The sequence below is a fragment of the Nymphalis io genome, chromosome 7 (assembly GCF_905147045.1).
Source record: "Nymphalis io chromosome 7, ilAglIoxx1.1, whole genome shotgun sequence".
NCBI classification, from domain to species: domain Eukaryota; kingdom Metazoa; phylum Arthropoda; class Insecta; order Lepidoptera; family Nymphalidae; genus Nymphalis; species Nymphalis io.
The window spans coordinates 9,238,270-9,263,592 of record NC_065894.1 but is presented as its reverse complement, the minus strand read 5'-3'; the positions used below and the strand labels follow the sequence as shown (position 1 = coordinate 9,263,592).

General features: G+C 32.6%; 1 protein-coding gene across 3 annotated transcripts in view; it reads left to right on the top strand.

Annotated features, from left to right (window-relative positions):
- LOC126769470 (inositol-trisphosphate 3-kinase A) overlaps positions 1-25,323 on the top strand; it is a 162,276-nt gene that overhangs the window by 75,588 nt on the left and 61,365 nt on the right. The gene's annotated exons all lie outside the window — the stretch shown is intronic.

Genomic DNA, 25,323 nt, shown 5'->3' with positions numbered 1-25,323 from the left:
ATAGGGAGGTAAAGTTATGTAAGAGGCTGTAAATGTCTTACTGCCAAGCTTAGCTTTCTCCTCAAAAGGAGAGCTCATTCCACCGATCTGCTTCAAAGCAGGTTGTTTAATTGTGGCGCATATGACTGATTTCCATCCCATTCAAGCAGGTTTCATCATGGTGTTCTAAATCGTCGCACATTATACATAAAAAAATTAAACCCACAATCTTCTGATATGTTTTTTCTATTCCAGTGATTGCACTGGAATATCGAGATTCCGTGTACCGGGAATATAATGACAGAATATGCATGAAGCGGTCGAATTAGGTAATAAATAAAACGAATATAAATTAATGTGTAGGGCACGTATCCCCACAAACGTTATCGCAGGACGATTTATCGAAATAGTCTGATAAACTACGCTTTCTAAAATGATCTACATAAAGATTCTTGTGTTGCATATGTCAAGACATGATCGACATTGTAATAATACTTAATAAAGTTGCCTGCAGAAATATGTTATGTTATGTTAGTATAATACAACGCTTTGAACTCTATCGAAAATGATTCAGCAGAATTTCTAAGATTGATGGGTAGTATCAAGCGCTTTTATCTTTCATCTTAACATATGCGCAAGTAATTATCGTAATGAATTATTTGCTCGAGGCAAAACATTTGTTTAACCATCAAATTAAAGATAACACGGATATAAGTGACATGAATACCTGCATTTAAATAAATATGTTATGAAATTAAAGTTTTATTTAAATACATTGAACAGTTTATTAAAGAGTATTAATTTCACATGTAAAATCTATGTAACCGTTAAATGTCTCAGAGTACGGCAAATAGAACGGGAAATTTGAATTATTTTTTTAAATTCTGAACTGGTCTAGGTACACTGATATACAGCCATCTAAATTTAGAGGAAAATACATCGTTTTTGGGCTATATTTCTTGATAACCGAGAGAGAGAAGTAATACAAATAATTAAAATAAAAAAAATCATACGTGACAAAAAGTTAAAAAAACTTCAAAAGTAAGATTATTTTTCCTTCTGGAATTTTGATTGTGTTAAATAAACCCACAGAGATATATACAACAGTATTAAAAATGATCAGCCTTTTTAAAATTATTTCCACGTATAAACTTTAGCGTTTATTAACATTTTCAACGACAAATATGTATCGACTCATTTAACATAATATCATAGTAAGTACACTATATAAAGATTAATGAAGCAAGTATCGCTATTTGAAAACATTATGGCAACTGATATAGATAAGATGTTTTGTATAATGATTAATAGTCGCTTCTGAATTAATAATTGGGCATACTTTTTAAATGAGATGTTAGCGAACGTATTATTTGCGATGATATGGCGATTAAACTGGTTCAATGTACGAAAACCGTTTCGGATACTTTGATACACAATGAACAAGATAATTATTAATGTATATGCATGTAATTTAGCTAAATGTTAAATAAAAAACAAACTATAAATTTATCATTACTGAAATAGGCCTTTCCTCATTCAGACTTAGCTTATTAATTATAGAGACAAAAAACAAAAAAAAAATATTTTACTTTGTAAATTTTTATTTTCATAAAATACTCAATTAATATTATTAATGTCGTTCGTATATAAAAATATTGTATTTAAAAATTGGTATAAATACAAACTAAAGAAATTTCGCTTATTGCGCGCGTACGCATATGTACACACAGCCGTTTTTGTTTTTCTTTTAAAGGAACAGTTATATAAGATTTGTTTAAAACGATTGAAATTAATCGATAAACAGTTGACACCTTTATCTCGATTAACTTTTAATTGGTCGCCCTTAATCTGTTAAATCTTTTATTCGTTTTATTTTAAATGTCAACACATTATCATAAAAATTTACAACGCAGTCTTATATTGGTTTTCATTTAAATTGCATTGAAATATTTAATCAGTTGTTAAAATCGCTTAACTTTATAAATTTCGTAAGTTCTTAATTATTGCCTGCCAGAAATGGTTACAGGTAAATTAATGAATTGTAATGAATTCCGATGTCAAATGGTTGTTTATTCGCCATTTACATTTTAGGTTATGTCTGATCAGAATGAAACAGGAAACAAGATTTTAAAATATGTTATATAAAGGGAAATTTTATTTTGCCAAATAATTAATTTAAATCTTCTATATAAAAAATAAAGTATATTATTCAAAACAGTTTGGAGTTAGTACTTGTTGAGTTTCACCCAGGATATATGCATGTATATAAATTGAATGATATTTTATTGACATAAGTTTGTAATTGAAATGCTGTAAAAGAGTAGCGAATGAGTTTCTTGCCGGTTAGTCGCGGTTGAATTTATATTCCGAACCGAATTTCGATTTTTGAATACATTAATGTTTTTTTTAAGTATTTAATGTTGGCTAAGAAAATGAAATATAACAATTTGAACATATTTAATGTTTTTGCAGCTACACTTGTAACAAAGATGGTTTTGTGGCTGGATAGCGTAGTGCTCAAAATTATTAATAATATACTAATTGTATATTATTAACATCCATTTTATATTTTTTATTGGTCTGACCCTGGGATTGAATCCGGAACTAAATCTTATAAGCAAGCCACTAAGCCAAAGAAGCAGCCATGACATATTACTTCATTAAATTAAGACGAATATCTGACGACTCGTATTAATTGACATTTGTGGCAAAACCTATTAAGTCGATAAGACTAAAACCAATATCACGTAGTCTAACGCAGTCGGGTAAAGAGGTTTATTTATTTTGACTAGATTGATCTATGTATATAATACAGATGGTCTAGACCTAGAGGGTCAAATTTTATGTCAAAATTGACTTTTATTTTTAGCCTATGTACATAATAAGTATTTTTTTGCTACAATATAATATTCAATATTTTTTAATCAAATCAGCAATGCAAATGTTAAATATTTTCATTATGGATGGATAAATATCGTGTTTGTAGTGTCCGTTGCTTCTCGATACAAATTTTATGTGTTAATTAACTCATGTTTAAGTCGTATCCAAAAATAACTACTGCGTATCTTGTCGTTCCTTCACTCTAGAATCTACATTTCAAATTTTTCAATTCGAATTTTAAAATGCTTATAAGAGCTGAAATACTTGAATATAGTATATTTTTAATTTTATAAATAATACAGTATCGTGAAATACCGCGAGTCGTTTAAACACAGCTGTTTGCAGATACTTTATAATTGTGCAACTAACTTGAATTTATTGAAAAATGACGATTATTTACAAATTACTGCAACAGATCATTATCGAAATTTCATTTTTTTTACAGGCAATAAATTACATTTAAACAGCCAAGTACCACATTTTTGTTTAATCGGATATATTTAACTTTAAGTAAGGAGAAACTCGACGTTGAACTCGATCGTGTTATATGTCACTGCTATACAATATTAAAAAATTAAAATCTTTATTACAGAATAGCTCTACCGTATATCATGTGCAGTTACAATAGTAATCATTAAAATTTAAGTGTCATATTAATTTTATTAACCAATATTGTTATATTGTATCATTGTTTCGCAGTCATTAGTGGTTAGCTTAAAAGGCTAATAAAAAAGTTATTGTATATTTACCATAATCAATACTCAGTATCAGTCTGAAGTCTGGAAGTTGGCACTTATTTTTCTTTATATTTGCTCGGAAGGCAAACGACTACTCCACCTGATAGTTAGTGGTAGTAGAGTCCAAACGCGACAGTACAGTTAGGAAGAATGTTCTCCACTGTGCCGGCAAGATTCACGCCTCGTTTGAAGGTGGTCATGTTCCCGTGACTCGGAAAGCACGTAAAGCCAAAAAAGCCAGAAGTCGAATTGAAACAAAAAAATACGGATGTATGGGTTAAATTTTACGCGTAAATTTGGATATTCAAAAAAAAAAAAACAGAATTAATGACGTAATATTTGTTTGCATAAAATATCACCAACTGTCAAATATAAACTACATATTTCGTTCGTTATTCGAAATTTACTGAAAGACCAGATAACCAATTATGGTTTTTATCTTAATAATGTGTTTAATTTAAGTTATTTACAAGTAAATAAAATTCGGGCTGCTTTAAAGTAATCAAGTTTTCTCATTTCATAATTATGCGTTTAATTCGAAAGTTAAAAAGTAAAAATTTTAAAGGAACATTCCGAATATTTTGTTGTGATTATTAAATTCGGTACCGAATATTTAGGTTATTATTATAGGAATAATTAGGTTTTTAATTAGAATTATCTTAATAAAATTAAAAAAATAATTTCATTATAAAGTTTAAAGATATATAAATATTTTATCAGTTATTTGTCTCGTATAACCATTAAATAAATTATTCTTTATATTATATTAATTATTGGGGACACTAGACCAAGTGGCTTGATGTAAGGCCGCAGACTCGGAGGTCCTGGGTTCGATTCCCAGGTCGGGCCAATAAAAAGTTATTGGGTTTATCTGTCATAAAATTCTCAGTAGCAGCCCGGAGTCTGGAAGTTGGAAGTGTGTTCACTCCCGTGCCTCGGAAAGCACGTAAAGCCGTTGGTCCTGCGCCAGAACTCTTTCCGGTCGTGTCGGATTGCCGTCCCATCGGATTATTAGTTAGGGAATAGAGAGTGCACCTGTGTTTGCTCACACACCTGTGCACTATAATATCTCCTGCGTAGTTGGCTAATCTTTTTTAAGCGAGCTGGTGACATCAATTCCATCGCGAACAAAGAAATTTGGCAACTCCTTTCTTTGTCGCACTTTCAAAAAATGGAATTCCTTACCAGCTCACGTGTTCCCCTCCTCTTACAACCCGGGTTAATTCAAACGAGGCGTGAAGAGGCATCTTGCGGGCCGGCAAGGCGAAGGCGGCTAGTGCAGAACGTTTTTCCCGTCTGTACTGGCCGTCGTCGCGTTTGGACTCTACTACCACTTACCATCAGGTGGAGTAGAGTCATTTGCCCTCCCGGCGAATATATAAAAAACAAGATTAGCCGGCGTGGCCGAAATCGGTCTGGAGGACGTTATTATTATTATTTTTCTTATTATTATACGCACTCACATGGGAGTAGAGAGCGTCTGCGGAGAGAGTCATCTCGAGGTCATACGAGAACGTCATGCCGTTTGCTGTCACGGCATACGAGTCGTGCCGATTCACACTAATATGTTTCATATCAAATTAAAGTTTGCGGCGACTAATTAAAAAAACTGTACAGACATCCCGAGATCCCGTTATTACAATGTTGTGAAATTTTATAAAAATTTTATAAATTTTAAAAAAATATTTGACTTTTATTATTTCTTATCTTTTCAAAGTTATTACTATGTTATTATGCTGCAAGCTTATGATGAAATTTTGTTCATTCATTCGTATCATATTAATAAAAGGATATGCGTGTAATTATAGAAATGGAACGGATAGTGTAGCTATTAAAGATGACTGGGTTATATTTATCAACTGGAATTAGTCATAAACAAATATAATTTTTTAAAATGTTATTAAATGAGATGAATTTTTGTTCTTCAAGAACAATTTAAGAAATAAAACATTTTAAAAAGCGAAATGGATATTGAGCAAATAAAAAAACCTTTTTTTAAATATTTTTGTGATTTTATAATTGTTATTAAAAATATTTCTAATTTTAAGCAGATGACTTAATAATACAACTCATCAACGTGTTAACGCTATTAATCAAAATCGATTTATGCATAACTCATCGTAATCACAAATGATAAGAAGTCGGTATTTTTGTTTCTTGCAAATACAATTCAACCCAACACTCTAAATATTTTAATTTCACTTAGATATAAGTAAGTACGACTTAAATATTATTAGTACGACTTATTAAATAATACGGGCTTACCGTCTGGGAAGGTACAAGCTACTCTTCACGTATGCTACCGCCCAACATTGGTGGCGCATTGCCATTGATGACCATCTACCATGAGTTGACCCATTTGCCAGTCGGCTTCCCTATTTTTAATTAATTAAATAATTTATAATATAACTTATGCATGCGCAGAACGTATAATGCGGTCTATGATTGTTTTACAATTACATAGCATTATATACCATTGTACTATATTCTTAAGAGAAATTGCTATCGGTCAAGTACTTGGACGAAGTAGACCTTAGTAAGTAATAATTTTAATACAGCACTCATTTCTTATCCAATAGCTGATGTAGGGACAATGTTTCGTATTATGATTTCCTGATTAATAGTTCCTTAGTCACAGTTGACAGACGGTAAACATTGATAAATTGTTGTACTGATAGATTTATACTATTCGCTATAATGATATACTGCATCTGTTGTTCGTTGTAACATTAACTCCGCTGCGGTCATTTGTCATAAACGATCGGGGGTCAATTCTGCTAACAAATTGTCAATATATCGCAATCGATGCCGTTTAAACCTTTTCTTATTCTACACCGATTTAATTGCGGTTCAGTAAAACTTGGATCGGAATAGAATTAGAAAGATATTATAACCGTTATGAATTAGTAGAATTGTGCTCTTGTTTGGTAACATTGCTGATAGTTGATACATTGCTGTTACTGTTTTGTGGCTTTAATAAATCTTAGGTGATATGTATGTTTGTGCTGCCATTATAATTACTTTTTATTGTTTTTCTGTCGGTAGTTGACGTAAATCGTTCATCATTAATTAAAATAAAGCGGTGCGATTTTTGAAAATTGACTTTGTTTAGCTCGATTGGAAGATTTGATTCGTTTGTCTATGGGCTTACATGTTCGTCTGAAGAAAATGTGATCCAGGTTCCAAATCTAAATCAGGCCAATAGAAGTTATTTAATTTATCTGCAAAGGAGATCTCAGCAGACAGTGTAACACTTCTGTATTTCGTAATATCTATAATTCGTATGTAGGCGTGGTGCAGGATCAAGGTTCCTTATCTCTGTTTCATTGACAGATTGTTGTAAATTTGGGAATAAATAACGCACCTGTACTGGCGTACATTATAGAGCGTTATAGATAATTTCTCTTGCGTAATTAGATAACCTCTATGGCTAGTTGCCACATAATTATTTACATTAAAGCCTTAAATAAATACAAATTAAATTAAAATAGTTACTGTAAAAATCGTGACCGCGTGGAATGGTGGCAAGAATGCTAGCAGCATTTCCCCTTTGAATCGCAATTCCGATTCTCTGCGCGAAAAATGAGCCAGCCCTCCTGTCACCAGTAGCGGCAATAAGACGAGGTGTAATATTTTTGATGAAAGTTATTGCAATATAAATTTTGTTTTGTTAATAATAAAAAATATTTATAAGTACAAAGTTAAATGAAAAAGTATAACAGTAGATATATTTCATATAAAAAATATTTAAAATCAATCTTACTCAAATGAAATAATACATTTAAATCTATAAAATAATCTATATGTATATATTACCTTTCAAAAGCAATATAAATTTTGTTTTGTTAATAATAAAAAATATTTATAAGTACAAAGTTAAATGAAAAAGTATAACAGTAGATATATTTCATATAAAAAATATTTAAAATCAATCTTACTCAAATGAAATAATACATTTAAATCTATAAAATAATCTATATGTATATATTACCATTATACATATCGAATACTATGTATAGTAAGTATCATTTAAATATTTTTTAAATTAACCTTTTATTTAAATGTAAACGCAGCTAAGTACCCACTCCATTTAGCTAAATGGTACCAGCCACCAAGGAAACAGACCTGCAGGCAATAGTTGACGCTAAGTGAATTACTTAACAATTCAACTTGACCACTTATGTCTGTACATTAACACTTTACATACTGTCTTATATATGCTTACATTATTTTATTGAAAAAATAGGCAGTAAGTAATACTAATTATTTTATATCTTACGATATGCTAATAGTGACAATAAAATTATTAAAATAACTGGAAAATGCTCAAATATGCGGTATATTATATTTGAATATCAAGTTTACAAAAAATTATATAAATCTTAAAATACGTAATCTTAATAATATCATAAGGAGGTAAGTTTTCATATTTTTATTCTGTACTCCACTCGTGGTTTATCGGAGTTCTCATTAGGGAGTGAAGGTGAGTTTGCCCCCCCCCCCATACTCCTCGGTAGTGCATATGGCAGTACGAGGCTATCCCGGCTGCCATTCTCCTCACGGCATTTTTTGTTACTCTTATGTGATCTGTTCTTTGCATGACGATGATCTCAGTGTTTAAACGAATATCGTTATGTTTTTTTTTCGCCGTCTTCGTTGGAACTTAGACCATTAGAGCAAACAGATGTACAAACTCTGACTCAACTTGTGTAAAAAAATAGGTTCTTACCTAATGTTAATACAAGTGATAGCTTGCAATGTACATTAATTGTTACTTTTTTAAAACGGATATGAGTAATAAATAAATGTTTTGCAATTATGTTAAGCAATGGGCACGGCTGCTTAGTTTGTCTCTATAAAATAAATGTAATAAATATATATATTTTTTGTATATGTATCTAAATCATACGCAATTAAATTACAATTAATTATTCTTTGAATATATTCATTAACATTAATTTTATTTACATTAATTACTGACTTTGCATGTGATTGATTTGATTTTTTAATTTGAACAATTAAGACATTGAAGGAAATCGTCGTTAAGAAACCTACATGTATAGAATGAGATTCAGCCACAAGTTTACCTGCAATAAACATTAGAGCCACGCGGTGGAATAAGACAAAACATTGTCCTCAAACGAAGAAAACTTAGCCCAGCTGGACATACAGACAAACATTACTATACTTTTTAGACTTTTAAGTAAAACTGAAATCTAGTTTTACTATGGCTTTGATGAAAATAATTACAATCTAAAACTACTAACAATGAACAAAACAGCTACTCGTTACAGTCTGTGGATATCATTAATAGGCAGAGTTCAGGCAGGGACGTTTTTATATAAGTATGACATTAATATAGAGTCGTATAATTTTGGGCGGGGCGCTGGACTTCGTTTCTTTCCACCCACAGAATACGATATTTGCTAGAAGAGATTAAACGTTTCCAAGTATTAGTTGCCATAACATTAAATAAAACATATGGCTACTCGCACGATGCATGGCATTTCCTGCAATCAAGTTTTTGCGCTGTAAAATATTTCAGGTTCTTTATAGTTGTAAGACAATTAATTGTGAACGCATCGTATTGATTGATGGTAGTTTAAAAACCTTAATAGTTTTTAAGGTTCTTAAGTAATGATCTATTATACCTTAAGTAATGATCTATTATACATAAATGACTGGTGTTTGTTTTTCTATATTTAAGCTAAGTAGTTAATGCTTAAATATTTAAATATGATTATTTAATTACCTATAACCGTATATGTAACGTGAATTTATCGATTGTGATTTAATGAAAAAAGACTCCAGTCACTTTACACTTATATTTTTATAGAATAATTTACCTACCTACATTCACTTTAAGGTAGATAATTTATAAGTCAATATCAGCTGACATGTATAAGGTTCGTTATGATGCAACGATAAATAAACTTCTGACAACTTCTATAGGTACACTATAAAGAACTTTTTATTTCAACGCACACAAGTAAGTAAGGGGAGGAGTTACTTTCAGTGGGTGTGTATTTAGGTGGGGTTGTAGGTACGTACTGCCCATTAGATAGAGTTTAGTCACGACCACGATAACAAGATCGATATGAAGTTGATATGTACTGAAGTTTTTAGGTTAAACTTATTCATGTATTTAGGCTAAGCCTAAGTAATACCTTTAAATAAATCATGAATTACTAAGTTATAGTTATGGCATGATTTATACAAACTATTAGGAATGATAATAAACGCGTTTAAGGTATAATTTATTGCTTACAAGGAAAGTATTATATTGTATATTGATTTGATAAATAAAAATATGTTTTTTGTTTAAAACGATTCACGTAAATACTAACTGAGTATTATTATTTATATATGTTAGTCTATTTATTCTAGGATTATTAGCTGCTAGTTTCTTCTCAATATATATATATATATATATATATATATATATATATATTTATAAAATAGGAAGATGGACGAGCATATGGGCCACCTGATGGTAAGTGGTCACCAAACGCCCTTAGACATTGGCATTGTAAGAAATGTCAACCATCGCTTACATATCCAATGCGCCACCAACCTTGGGGACTAAGATTTTATGTCCCTTGTGCCTGTAATTACACTGGCTCACTCACCCTTCAAACCGGAACAACAATATCAAGTATTGCTGTTTTGGGGTAGAATATCCGATGAGTGGGTGGTACCTACCCAGACGAGCTTGCACAAAGCCCTACCACCAGTAAAATATTTATCAACATCGTTTTATTTATGAAATAAAGTTTTAATTATGTATGGTTTGGAATTATATAAATATATATCACAGTTTAGATATGTAAACCTCAATAAAAACTTAAACTTTTGAAGATAATCAATTCTTCGTCAAGTTATTTCTTGGGTTTTCGAGGCACTTCCTGGAAACAAATTTATGATCAACTTTAAAAAAAAAAAGAAAAATTTTGATATCCAATTACTGTTTGCACATGTACTGTACAAAAGAAACGTTGTTACCGAATATAATGTGAGCTAATTAAATTTGAATTAATTATGATATACCTACTTCGAATACTACTCACGGGCGTCGTCTTATGTCGCGACAGGAATAAATATAAACATTGCTGCAAACAATAGCCACATGCTCTAATTGGGCAACGTTTGACTAAAATATAAATATAAAAAAACAGTAAAAGTTAAAACATGTGCACACTAATTATACACAAAAATATAACCTAAATATATTAAGGAAAAGCTTTTTTTTTTGGCAAATAGGTGGGACTGCCAATTGGGCCACCTGATGGTAAGTTGTCACCACCCATACTTGCTCTTAAGGAAATCTTAATCATTCTTTACAAGCTACATCTTGAAAGATGTATGTCCCTTTTACCTGTTGTTTTACTCGCCTTTCAAAAGGTCCTCCAGACTGATTTCGGCCACGGCGGCCAATCTCAAGAGAGATTAGCCAACTGCGCAGGACATATTATAGTGCACAAGTGTGTGCGCAAACACAGGTGCATTCTCTATTCCTTAGCTTTCATAATCCGATGGGACGGTAATCCGACACGACCGGAAAGAGTTCAGGAGCAGGACCAACGGCTTTTACGTGCTTTCCGAGGCACGGGAGTGTACACACTCTCGACTTCCAGACTCCGGGCTGCTACTGAGAATTTTCAGACAGAAAACCCAATAACTTTTTATTGACCCTACCTGAGAATAGAACCCAGAACCTCCCGGTCTGCGGCCTTACATCAAGCCACTAAACCAAAGAGGCAGTCAAACCGAAACACAGCAATACTAAGCTGCTTGAAAGTAGAATACGTAATGAGTGTGTTGAAGCCCCTCTGAGTAGTTAACCCAGAAGGGCTTGCACAGAGCCTACAAGTTAAATTTAAAAAAAGCCAATAATATTTTTGTTTTTATTTTAAGTTAATAAATTATTGATCACCATGTTCGCATATTGGACATAATGCCCGCTCTACATTCGCGGCGCGAAAGTCATGAAACGCAAGTGAATATGGTTTGTGACTTCGCGTTCACGCTGCCCATCCGGTGTCATTTTTTAGTCCTGCAACAAAGACGAAGGTAGTGAAGGGATCTGTATAGTGTATTTTTTATTTTTTTAATCGCGGTGGTGTATCCCAAATGCCAAGTGCTTACATAAAATTTAACGTAGGCGTGTTTGAAAGAGATTCGTGAAAGAACACAACACAGTTGAACGTAACATATAAATAATTATTCCATCCATGTATTTGAGTATCTAATCATACATTAAATTTATGATCTCAATATTATAGCATAACCGTTGACATTACCGTAATGAATATTTAATCTCGTCTTATATCGGCCATTCAAGCGGAAACATCAGTTAACATCGAGATATGCTAATTTCGATCTTATCTCAAAACATTGCAGTCTAAATTGGCATAAATCTGACATATTGAATATATTTAAATATTTAGATTTACTGAGTTGGACAGTTGATGCATAATGACATCCACATAGATGAATTTACATAAACCCTTTCCCATGGCAAAGATATAAGTAACAGTTTACGTGCGCAAACACAATATTCAAATTGTTGAATAGTCGATTCTTGCGCGATTGAAATCTATTCAAATTTAAGATAAGCACGAGTGAATTCAATAACAAGTAAGTTTTGAATAATATTTGAATTTGTACATATCTATAGAACATTGAAGTCGATTCTAAAATTAAGTTTGCCTTAATAATAAGCCTTATGAAAAAAAAAGAAAGGAAGTTTTTAGACTCTTTGTTGCTTTCGTTATTTATTTGATTATTGTTGTTAACAGTTATTTGTTATGGTTTAGATTTTCAGCAAGATATTGTTGTTGATTTTATTGGATGTTCACGTAATTTCACTCCAACGGATATGAGCCTATGAACACAGAATAATGTCCAATTTTCTGTCCATCAGTCCATATATTTATTTAAGACTTTAATGTAAATATTTTTATGTAAATATATGTTTTATGCCGTTCCAAATGTCCATAAATATGCAAAAAAATGTGTCCTTATGAACAAATGCACAAATTATTTATAATATATAAAATCTTAATACCATTTTATAGCTCTCGGATTTTTATATGAATATATTTTATTATATAAAATGTCAAACGTCAAATAAAGATTCGATTTAACTATAAAATCAATGCAATAAAATTGAACATGTGATAATAATGTATGTATTCATTTTATTATGTATTTCGACTTTCACGTTGAACCTGGGAATATCCGATTTTGCAATCGACTTTGAGAATCCATTATAACATCATATGTTTTTTCATTATATAAATTTAATATGAATGCATCGTTAGTCTAGTGTCTAGATATAAGGCCGCAAATCCGGAGATCCTGGGTTCCCAGTTCGGGCCAATAAACCATGACTTGCAAAGCACACGAAGCCGTTGGTTTTGCGCATGAACTCTTTCTGGTCTTTTCGGATTGCTGTCCCATCGGATTATGAGAGTGAGAGAATAAAGATTGTATCTGTGTTTGCGCACACAATTGTTCACTATTATATTGCCTGCAAAGTTTGCTAATTCCGTGAGATCTCGCCGTGGCCGAAATCGCTCAGATGGACATCATCATATATAAAACAAATTAAAAATAATGTATTTAAAATAAAATAGAAGTAGGTATAATGATAAAAATAAATTGGGTCTTACATTGATTGCAATTTTGGCCCAAGTTGCAGACTTATTTTAAACGATTATATATTATACGAAGTTATTATTAAAAATCATCAAAGAAAAAGCATAATTAGTTTCCTTGAATACATGGAATTGTCAAAGAGACAGATAATATGTTTGTAAAATTAGCTATCGTCAAGATTTCTTTTTTCTTTTTGCACTAGGCCTCTTACACATTTCACGGTAGTATGCCCAAGCGATCCCGTGACGTCCCCCGAGGAGACGGAGTATTTTGTAGGTATTCCGGTGCATGCTCTTCGCCGCCGAGAGCCTTCACGTTTAAAACGCGTTTTTCCAACGAGAACAATAAGCTTCCCGCCCTATCTATGTGTGAGAAAGTAACATGTGTAAAAACTTTAAATGTAATACGAAATTACATCTGTCATTCTGGATTGATAAAACGGAATAAAGTGAAACAGAAGGTGAGCCAGGATAGCGAAAGAAGTGTTGTGTTGTTATAAACAATATTCATTAAAGAGGCAGAGTAACCACCCTGCTCAAGTTTAACAATTTTGAAATTAAATAACATTAAAACAAAATTTGTAATCCAATTAACTTCAATAAATATTAGGTTATTCTAAATTATATACGCGTTGAGTTTAACAAAAGGTTATTGTAAAATATAACATATAGCCATTATAATAATATACATTACTATCTACACAGAAACAACTGTATTCCATATTCATAACTAATATTTTAAAGACGATAGACAGTTCAATGGCCGAAATTAAATAGAAATTATTTAATATAATAGTAGTTTTTATTATTTGATATAGGGTGGCAGACTAGCAAACGGGCTGATGGTAAGTTGTCACCGCTGCCCTTAGACATGGGCGGTGTAAGAAATAGTAACCATCCCTTACGTCAGCAATGTCCCTTGTGCCTATACACTGGTTCACTCAGCCTTCAAACCGGAACACAACAATACTAACTATTATTGCTTGACGGTAGAATATATGACGAGAAGGTAATGCCTACCCAGATAGACTTGCACAAAGCCCCATCTAGTACAATTATTGTTAGTATTTTAAAACACTAAAAATTTCAAGTTATCCTTTTTTGTCCCTTACCTATATTGACATAATGGGAACAAGATTAACGTGATTATCATAATCCAACTTGCAGCAATATTTCAGCAAATTCTTAGTTATTTAATGATGTACTTCCTTAAAAATAACAGGCATAACATATGATTAAGTTTAATCCAAAGCTATTCCAACCACATCATTACAGTTTTGTCAAACCATTCATCATACTGTAACATCGGATTACCGGTTTTAAGACACGATTTTTACGTAACGTTATACTTAAATTAAATTTACGAGGAAAATCGCGAAATTAATTATATTGCGTACTTGAACATGTAATGTAAGAGTGTAGTTAGTGGTTTTCGATGGTTGAGAATCACGTTCGGAAGAGAGCCGACTATGGAAGGGCAGACAAGTCCGTAGTAATGCATTGGATCCGATGCGAATTGGTAACTTCAAAGGTGCAGTGCGAGAGCCGTAGCGGCAGCGATAAAGCGTTCTCATTCACTGCATTTTGAAATGACAAAATACTTTAAACCTCAAGATCGACACAGATTAACACGCACCATTGGAAGAGATCTCGTGCGTTGCTGTCTGTGGTCGTCGTCCATCCTTGAATAATCCGCAGAATCACGCACCGTGGAAACCACCTTTACTTGCCATATCCAGAGGTCATTGTTTTACATGTGTATTACAACAATTGTCGTAGCGATCGTTTGAACGATTTAAAAGATAAAGTTCATACAGCGCCATCTAGTAGAGAGGTACAACTAAGTGTAAACTATAAAAACCTTATCCATGAAAGATTCACCAACGTTCCATTATTTCTTATAAATAAAATTCTTCGTTTTATTTTAAATGAATTGATTCTATTATAAGCGCGCCTAGAATCAGCAAAATTTCAGATTTCATTCGTCCCTTACCTCTCGGCGGGTGATCTCATTTCTATGCTTTTCCTACATAAAACGACCGGAAGTATTGTATTGAATTTTTATATTCGCTACGAGCATATTTTATAAATTATCCTGAAGAATATGGTGTAGTTCTCTAAAATATATTATGATAATTTATACAAAGCGCTATCGAAATTTTTTACGTAGTTCCATCGTCTTAACTGCGCCACGGCGACTGAATTAAGAAACAAATATATGTTTGAAGTATGGGTAACATGCGTGATGGAATGTTATGTGATGGAGATGTATTTTTTCGTAGAAATGAAACTTAGTAAGCGCCTAAAGCTTTTATCATTATAAAAATAAAACGAAAGGGTATTACAAAAACCCTAATTAGATTTAAATATTTACATAGTTTTTATCTCAATAACCTATAAAATTACTAATAAGTCAAAAAAATGTAGAACATTTAGTGATCGAAACTTTTTTATGTGTTTGATCAGACACAACCCTTTAAAACACGTATAACAATGTTCATGTACTTTACATAGGATATTTTATTTTAAACGTTGAACTATACTATACTATACTTACGCGTACAAAATTAAAAATAACTTAAAAGATTAGCAATTTTTCTTTGTGGTGCTTAACAATTTTTTTATTCAAATACTGTGAAGCCCTCACCTCTTAACAAACAGCCTATTTTCGGCTTCGGAAGACCAATACTTTTCGTGCGGCTAATTTAATTCATTTAAGATAGTTGTCAAGTTCCTGTCAATTTTCGGTAGTTAAGGTAGCGCAAGGACTATTGTAAGAACACACGAACAACGCAGAACACGGTCATGAAATATCAGTAAGCCATATGAGATATTGACCACAATTATTATTACATTTAATGAATACGAGCACCAAAATAGCGTTTTACCATAATTCGGTTGAATGATTGAATACTTATAATAAGTAATACAGTATAATAATAGAATATTGTATAATTTATTTGGCACAAAGGAAGTACAGAATACATTAGGCCTTTATAAAAGTACTTAAATGTTTAAATAGTATGTTAAATGTGTTGATCGACAACCTCTATGCTAGTTAAATCCTGTGTTATAAAGTTGATCAAAGATCTCGTATAAGATATGCTTGATAAGAAATTGCATGAATGGATATTCATAAATGTGGCACTAAAAGTGTCTTTGTAGTGAACTATAAAACTTAATAAAAATATGTCAACGTCTAAATTTATTACGTTTCGAAATCAGCAAGTGAACTTTTTGGACAATTCAATTTATTAATTATTTATATAAGAAAGCATATAAATAAACGAGACCTGGAGACAGCTGGAATTGGTCTCCGTCAAATATATTAATAGTACACGAGAAACGGATTAGTTGTTATCTAAACCATGTGGCAGTTTTCGTCAAACAAGTGACAAATAAGTAAGTACCTATAGTTAATGATGGTAGAGCTACTGAATACAAATCTTCCATGACCACCCAGATTTATATATACTGTAACATTTATCGTAAAAATAAAACGGGCACTCGTATTTCGTCTATAATTTAATAGTTTACAAAATACAATGGCCCACCCAGAACGTATTTGCTTTTTGAATAGAAATCGGTTGATTACAACTGACAATACGGATAGTCTATTGGTAGCAATTTGTATTAATTTATATACATAAATAGAGGTTAGTATTTCTGTTTGATAATGATAGACGTAATTGTTTGATTTACTTTTTGATACTATCCCGTTATCAAATTAAAAACCGTCTGTTATCAAATTAAAAAGTGTATAGTGATTTGTGTGCAAAATAAAATTATTAGTGAGTCTATAGATGATCGAACAATTAGAGAGTCAATCTATCGCCATACTCTTTCATATTTTAACATCGTTAAGTCAGTTTTTAACATTTCATAATATGATTGAATATGGATATTTTACAGTCTATGATTTTTTTTCGAATTATTTAAAATAAAAAATTGTTTTCATTCTTATATTTATTTAATAAAATTACGCACATTCTTTTGTCCAATATTTACATTTAAAGATTCCGAGAATTACGCAGTAATTCTTAGTATATATATATATACGTTAATTACTCCACGAATTCACAACTTCGTTTTGTTTAAAGTGATAACCAAACTCGTAAAATACAATCATAAAACCGTGTGTTGCTTTTCAATTAGATGTTTTGATGAGTTCAAATATATATATATATATATATATAAAGGCTTAAGTTGTTTACGTTTTGTATTTGTGTACTATAATAAGTTCCCAATACTTTTCTTTAATCAGTATAATGATATTCCAATTATAACTCCTATCAGTACATATTATAAAATAAAGTCGTTGCGTCTGTCCGTCTGTCTGTCTGAACGAGATAAACCCAAAAACTACAGAACGGATTTTTATACGGTCATTACCATTGAACGGAGTGATTCATGAGAAAGATTTTAGTCTATATTTCATTTAGTGTATATTTCATTTAGTGTATATTTAATTAATGGTTTGTGTAAATTGGTTGATATATGACGGTGATTGTTGAGGATGTTGAAAAAAATATTACCAACTAGAGTCGTTAAATCGAAATAGAGTTATATGTATTACAATTATTCACGATATAAAAGTTTAATGTAGACCCTTGTTTGACCCCTGCGAAGCCGGGCGGGAAGTTAGTGTGAAATAAGTAATCATGAAATAAATAAGCATTACGATGAAATAAATAATCATGATTAATTGCAAGCAGATGCCCTTTGTATGATAATTATATATTTTACATGTAACATAAATTGTAATAAAAAATATTTAATCAATTAATAGGATACTTTGACTTTGTAGTATTATATGCCCTTTGGTATTATGTATATCTTTGCGTAAATATCAATAAATCTGCTATATTATTTTGGTATTTCTTTACATATATGATATGGAACAGGCAATTCTTATTGACAGGGAAACCAGTAAGTTATAGCTAGTATAAATTAAAATTAAAATAGTAATAGACAATTAACCTTTCAACCATAAAAGGAAGAGAAGATAAAATTGATAAACTCGATATATATGTACATGTTGAATTCAATTTAATGTTATTATTAAAGCTTGTTAGATTAACATGATATCATAATAGAAGTTGTCTTCTTACATTTTTTGCGATTATAAAGTCAGGTGTAGCTCGACAAGGCTCGCGAAGGCTGTATTATGTACGTGAACAGAATAAATAAAATAATCGCACACCAAATATGAATAATGACCACGTAACTGTTGTTGTAATTTTGTATAAAAAATGACATGAAATGAAGCTCTTTACACGCGTCCATTAGTCTGCATTAAAATCGAAAATTATAATAATTTACTATTCAATTGAAGTGACGTTTTAGCGTAATAGAATATATATGTTTGTAACATTCTTCTTAACAAACAGATTCGTCTAACCGTTATCATAGCATCCGTCGGCTTAAATGTGAAATTATTTAGTAAAATGTGATATATTAAGTTAACAATAAAACATAACAGTGTGACAAAACCAAGTTTACGTCAAGTGTTATTGCGGAAGTGTAACCAATGCGGGCGACAAAAATGACATCGTCACATTGCCGGAGCGTGACCCCGCCATTGTCGCGGGCGAGTTCGAGCGACCTAGTGCCGTGTCTGTCGCCGGACTTATCCCGTCGTGCTCTATCCCCTGACTTGTCATCCCTTAACTTTGCACGCCACCGACCTTTATCCCCCGACCTCCTGGATAGGACTTTATCCCCAGATTTCCCGCGTCGCTCCCGATCTCCCGCTCGGCCGAGATCTTTAATGGAATCGTTGTTAGTTGCTAAAATGGAAGCGCTCAGTACGGGGAAGTTAGTTCGTACCGACTCATTGGATAGCTGTAGTAGTTTCGGGTCGATGTCGTCCTTGCCTAGTGATGTGTGTAGATGCGATGACTGCTTACTTGGGATTGTGGACTTCTACCTGCCCAGTCCGGATGCTAACAAGGCGCTTAAAAAGGTACGTACGATTAGTTTTATTTTTAAAATGACGTGTTTTGTTTTGTTTTTAGAAATGAGTAACGTAAATATTATTATTTCTTTATTGCAGTTCCACTTTAACTCTTTGATGTTTATGTTCTTAATAAACAATCTTAGATATACGTGACAACATTCACTAAATATTTCATTCAACATAGTGAATTTTGATAGGCAGATAGATGTATTAACATAAAAAATGTTTAAAGAGCTTAACATAGCTTTTGGTTTCGATGAAAAAAACTACCGATAAATGCTCACGTAAATATATTTGATTGACTGACAGTAATTATGGATCGAGATCCGTGTCGCCTATAATCTGGCTTTAATTGACAATTAATAAACTTATATTGACTTTTGCGAGGTCGATTTAAATTAGGTTATAGTACAGTAACAGCCTGTGAATGTCCCACTGCTGGACTAAAACCTCCTCTCCCTTTTTGAGGAGAAGGTTATTCCACCACGCTGCTCCAATGCGGTTTGGTAGAATACACATGAGGCAGAATTTCAGTGAAATTAAACACATGCAGGTTTCCTCACGATGTTTTCTTTCACCGTATATATAGCACGATATGAATTATAATCACAAATTAAGCACATTTAAATTCAGTAGTGCTTGCCCGGGTTTGAACCCACGATCATCGGTTAAGAAAGATTATAGTAGTCCGAAAAAAATTCAATATCTATGAGTGTACTATTACGTCACACTATAAAACTTAAGCTAATTTGCAATCATATATAAGCCATTAGAAAAATATTTGAAGTGTCAATAGCGCAATGGTACGGGCCAAGTCGCAGGTTCGATCCAGGCCCCTTGGGAAATTGTTATCTCCACTCCAATCACAGGCTATACGCTTAATTGGCGGGGTAAATAGGAAAATTTGTATTTCCTTAAAAACCAGGCATTGCTATCATCCATTAAAATAAGGTACACATTAGTACATAATGTATAACTAATCGCACCGAAAAACATTTATAGATAAAGCAGTAAGGAACCTGAACGAGGCTAATTTTATTAAAATTCCACATGTGAATCGACCAATTTTTTTTTGTGTGGTGGAATAAGCTCCAAAACCTTATCTTCAAAGGGCGCCTTAGCCTAGTAGTGGGACATTCTCAAACTGTTACTATACGTTATGTAAAATTAATAAAGAAGTAAATAAAAAAATGTATAAAACTAATTTTATATTTGTAATTGTTATTAACATCATGGGAGAGGCCTATGTTCAGCAGTGGACAATGATTGGCTGTTGATTGATTAATTAACATCACAGTCATGTATACGATTGTACAAATAACGAGAGAGGGTCATCTCTATCCGATCGGATTATCTCTAATAATATGACAAGTGAAATTTAGAGCGTCAGGTGCTAGTCACTGTTAGACTTAGAATTCGCTATGTATTGATAAATAAAATTAATCATTGTCATAGTTATCCGTTGATTAGACAAGTTATTTCTAATTACTCATACTTTATATATATATAAGTATATTGTTAAGAAATATATAATTCTAAATTTAAATTTGGTATGGAAGTGTAATTGGAATTTGAATCCATTTCACGCAATGTAATATGAAACATGCAAGGTAAATAATGTTATGTTTTTCCGCGGACCGTGATTAATTTTTTTTTGTATTGACCTGTTTCTGTTGGCCCAAATGGCCTCGACAGCGTTACCGGGCGGGGGGCGAGTCTTTGAGATACTCAGCCGGATGTTGGGAGCCCACTTAAGGGATCAGAATACGTGTGTGCTAGGGCGCCTCCTGTGATTCATGGTTGTCGTTACAAAGACGCAAAAAAAAAGTTAATAGTAACTAGGTATTCTTGTATTTATATAGGCAACTATGTATTTAGTGTATTAGAATGTACCAAATTAAGAAACAAAATCTCGAAAAATAGCACTGACAGCAAAATCTGTAGAGATACAATTTAAAAAAAAAAAATAAGAAAAAGCGATCTTTTATTTCACAAATATTCGTTTAATTATAATTTCCACAATATGAAGAGTGTTTGAAGTGTTTATAAATAAAATTATTTTATTTTAATGTTGATTTAATATCCTCTAGTAGCGACATCTAGTAACGTATAGTTTACTTACCGAACAGATTACTTCGAACCGACTTGACATTCGAACTATCTTATTGATCTGATTCTGAAACAACTTCATAGATGGCGCGGTGCTACTATAAGCTGTAAAAAGTGTGGGAATATTAATATAATGTCAACATTCACTCCATTTGTACCTTTTCTAATTTGAGGCGGTTATCGATTCAGCCCTTTTTTATCCTAATTAAATACAATTCGAATGTTGAACATAAATTTTGAATTGAACAGCTCTAAATCTGTGATCTACTGTTTTTTCAAGAATTATCTTTAGTTCGTCAACCCTATTCTTAATTTTAATATGGACATCATAATTGTTTTTCTGCAATAAATAAGAATAGATTGCCAATAACTCCATATCAGACAAAAACTTATTTTCTTGAATTCAACGTTGATGTACAACCGACAGAGGAAGTAGGTTTTATTTGTGGGGGCAGATATGATGATCAGATTTACGTATAAATTTTATACTTTGTGGTTTTTACGAGTATCTGGAATGAGTTGTGCATGACGAATTTCCTTAGTAAGGTAAAATTCATTGGATCGTCCTGTTTTGCGTCACGAACGTCAGCAGTAGTCAACGCGTAAAAGGAATACTACGTCATCTTCAAACTGAGTAAAATTTAGACCATACAAACTTAAATGAATGATTTTTTTGACTAGGAGTTTAAAATAAAAATTGTTGTATTTATTATTTATTATTTTATGCACACAATACGGAGATATAAATAGATACTAATTATGATTTTAGATAAAATTAATTATATAATATAATTTGGAATCATATTTATAAGATCGAACGCAAGCTTACCGTTAAAGGATCTTGTTCTACTTTCTTACTCATTTCCTCTGGCGTTCCCCAAGGGGCGACTCTTGAGGTAACTTGGGGAATCTCGGCCCACTGCTCTTTAATATTTATATTAAAGACGTTTCCTCATTTAAATTTCCTTTTATTATGCCAACGACAAAAATATATTTTAAGCTGAATATGACCTGAGGAAAGCTCTGCCGAGCCACGATCGGAGCACAGCACAGGTCAGGCCGAGGGTGCGTTATATCGACACGATCACACAGCCATTCCGATCCTTGCCGAGGACGACCATCGCACTTTCTGACCTTTGTGGGAACAGCAAGTTATATCTTTAAAATATGTTCCTAAAACTACTACTAATACCATAAACAAGCCACTGTTGTTAGATTTTCGTCGTAACGTTAGAGATCAAATCCTGCCTTATAAAATTAAGAGTAATGAAATATAAGCATTGCTTCTTATTAAGATTTATCTTAAATGTCAAAAAAATAAGATCTTTATCCTTTCCTTCTTCCTGAAAATTAAATATTTAAGTCTCTTAACATTGGTACGTAGCAAATTAACTATCTATTTTTAATACTCTCCTATTAAGCTCTTTAATTGTCTAATAAAATTACTCTTAACGTCGGACGTTCATCGCTACGCTACAGACAAAGTAGGAAGCCATTTATTGTTGATTCAATGACCGCACTACGATTCTGCTGCAATTAAAATTTATAATGAAGTAAAACTATACGGACCAGTTGTTTGACGTATTTCAACCGTATTTGTTATACCGTACTATATAGCATATCACTGCGTGCAAACAGTTTTAAAATCTATTAACATGGATTTTAGGGTTGTAAATCAGTTGTCGTTATATGTAAACTGTCACAGTGGTCCCGGCGACGTCACCGGACGCGTTTTGAATATCCAGCCGTTCGTGCGTCACATCTACGTCATTGCTTTCTCTTTACTTAAAACAGGTGTTAGGAGTCAATGGACTGACGAGTTTTAAAATACATTGCCAGTTAATAAAATCTCAAAATATAAGAATATCAGCTAGACCACTAATAAAAACGACTGTTAAGTGCAGCAGTATTCGATGTTCATGTATAATGGCAAAATTTTGTTTATGTACATATGTGTATGTATTTTGTTCATTGTACTGGTGGTAGGGCTTTGTGCAAGCTCGTCTGGGTAGGTACCACCCACTCATCAGATATTCTACCGCAAAACAGCAATACTTGATATTGTTGTGTTTCGGTTTGAAGGGTGAGTGAGCCAGTGTAATTACAGGCACAAGGGACATAAAATCTTAGTTCCCAAGGTTGGTGGCGCATTGGCTATAAGCGATGGTTGACATTTCTTAGAATGCCAATGTCTAAGGGCGTTTGGTGACCACTTACCATCAGGTGGCCCATATGCTCGTCCACCTTCCTATTCTATAAAAAAAAAAAAAATGTTAGCGTTATAATAATATTAGATAAGAGCCCAGATAGCCCAGGCAGAACGCACGAATCTTACTTAACCTATGATTGTAGGTTCACTAAATTTTCACGTGCTAAATTTGTGTTTATAATTCATCTCGTCCTATAAAGGAAATCTGTATGTGGCAGAATATCAGTAAAATAATTTACATGTTTACAAACAACTCGCATTGGAAACCTCAAACAGAGAGGAGGCCTTAGCCCAGCTGTAAGACATTCAAAGTAAATTTTGCTTTTATTAATTATAAAAAAGTCGAATTATCGTTTTAGCATTCCGTCGATTCTAAGGTCGATTATTTTCTTCTCTGATTCTGTGTGTTTTTATATGAACTATCAATCAGTAAGAATAATGCTTATTATATATGTGGGATAAAGCGCCGAGTGCACCTTGAACATCGGAATACCTACTAAAAAACCAGCGGTACTCTTTCCGTCTTAACGGGATCGCTTGCGCATGTTACCATGACTGCCGTGAGGATTCCTAGGTTACTGAGAACCCCCGAGTCTAAAAGTCACCGCGGCCCTGGCCATTATCGAGTATTACTGAAATTATTCTTAAACAAACCGCAGATTATAGATATTTTGTCTCGAGTTTCCAGTCATTATTTTTCGGCTATTTACTAATAATAATATATATAATAATAATCATAATCCTTGATTTTGTGTTATAGTTATGCGTGTTAACGTTCTCGTGTCTAGTGGCTTGATGTAAGGCCGCAGACCCGGAGGTCCTGGGTTCAATTCCCAGGTCGGGCCAATAAAAAGTTATTGGGTTTTTCTGTCAGAAAATTCTCAGCATCTTGGAGCCTGGAAGTTAGAAGAGTGTACACTCCCGTGCCTCGGAAAGCACGTAAAGCCGTTAGTCCTGCGCCTGAACTCTTTTCGGTTGTGTCGGATTGCTGTCCCATCAGATTATGAGAGTTAGGGAATTGAGAGTGCACCTGTGTTTGCGCACACACTTGTGCACTATAATATCTCCTACGTAGTTAGCTAATCTCTCTTGAGATTGGCCGCCGTGTCCGAAATCGGTCCGGAGGACATTATTTATTACTAAGACGGGGCGGGTACCGCTGGCTTTTAGTAAGTAGACTGACATTCCGCCAGGAGTTGCACGTCATACCTCATGGGAGGAATGTATAAGCGCATTTTCCAATAGAATAAAAGAGGAGGGTATAAGAAGACGACGTTTTTTCGACGCCTCTATATGTATAGACTTACAATTTACTAAATTTGAGGATGAAAAAAAAATGTATTCGGTAAGCAAAAATTCAGGTCATTTAAAATGACGTTTTGGCACTTTCCCCGTAATGATGATCCCAAAAATCAGATAAAATGAATAATATCCAGACTTAAGTTAAACTAAAATTGTTGTAGATTTTCACTTTCCAAGAGTAATAGAAGCGTTCGTGTGACAATCATTAATTAAATATAAAAGTTTTAAATACAAGAGATATGAAGCAAAATTGTTATCTTTTTAATTCATTTATGGGTAAATCCACTACAAACTTGAAAATAAAATATTGTATGTAAATTACTTTATATTTACAAGGGTGGAGCTTTTTTTAAAAAACATAAAACAATAAAATTTTCTCCATTAAAGAAAAAACAAGAAATGTCTTTACATATTTGTTAATTTATACTCACGTTGCTATTATTAATTATTCTGTTATGTTTTTGTTTTGCTTATTATTGTAATGTTAAT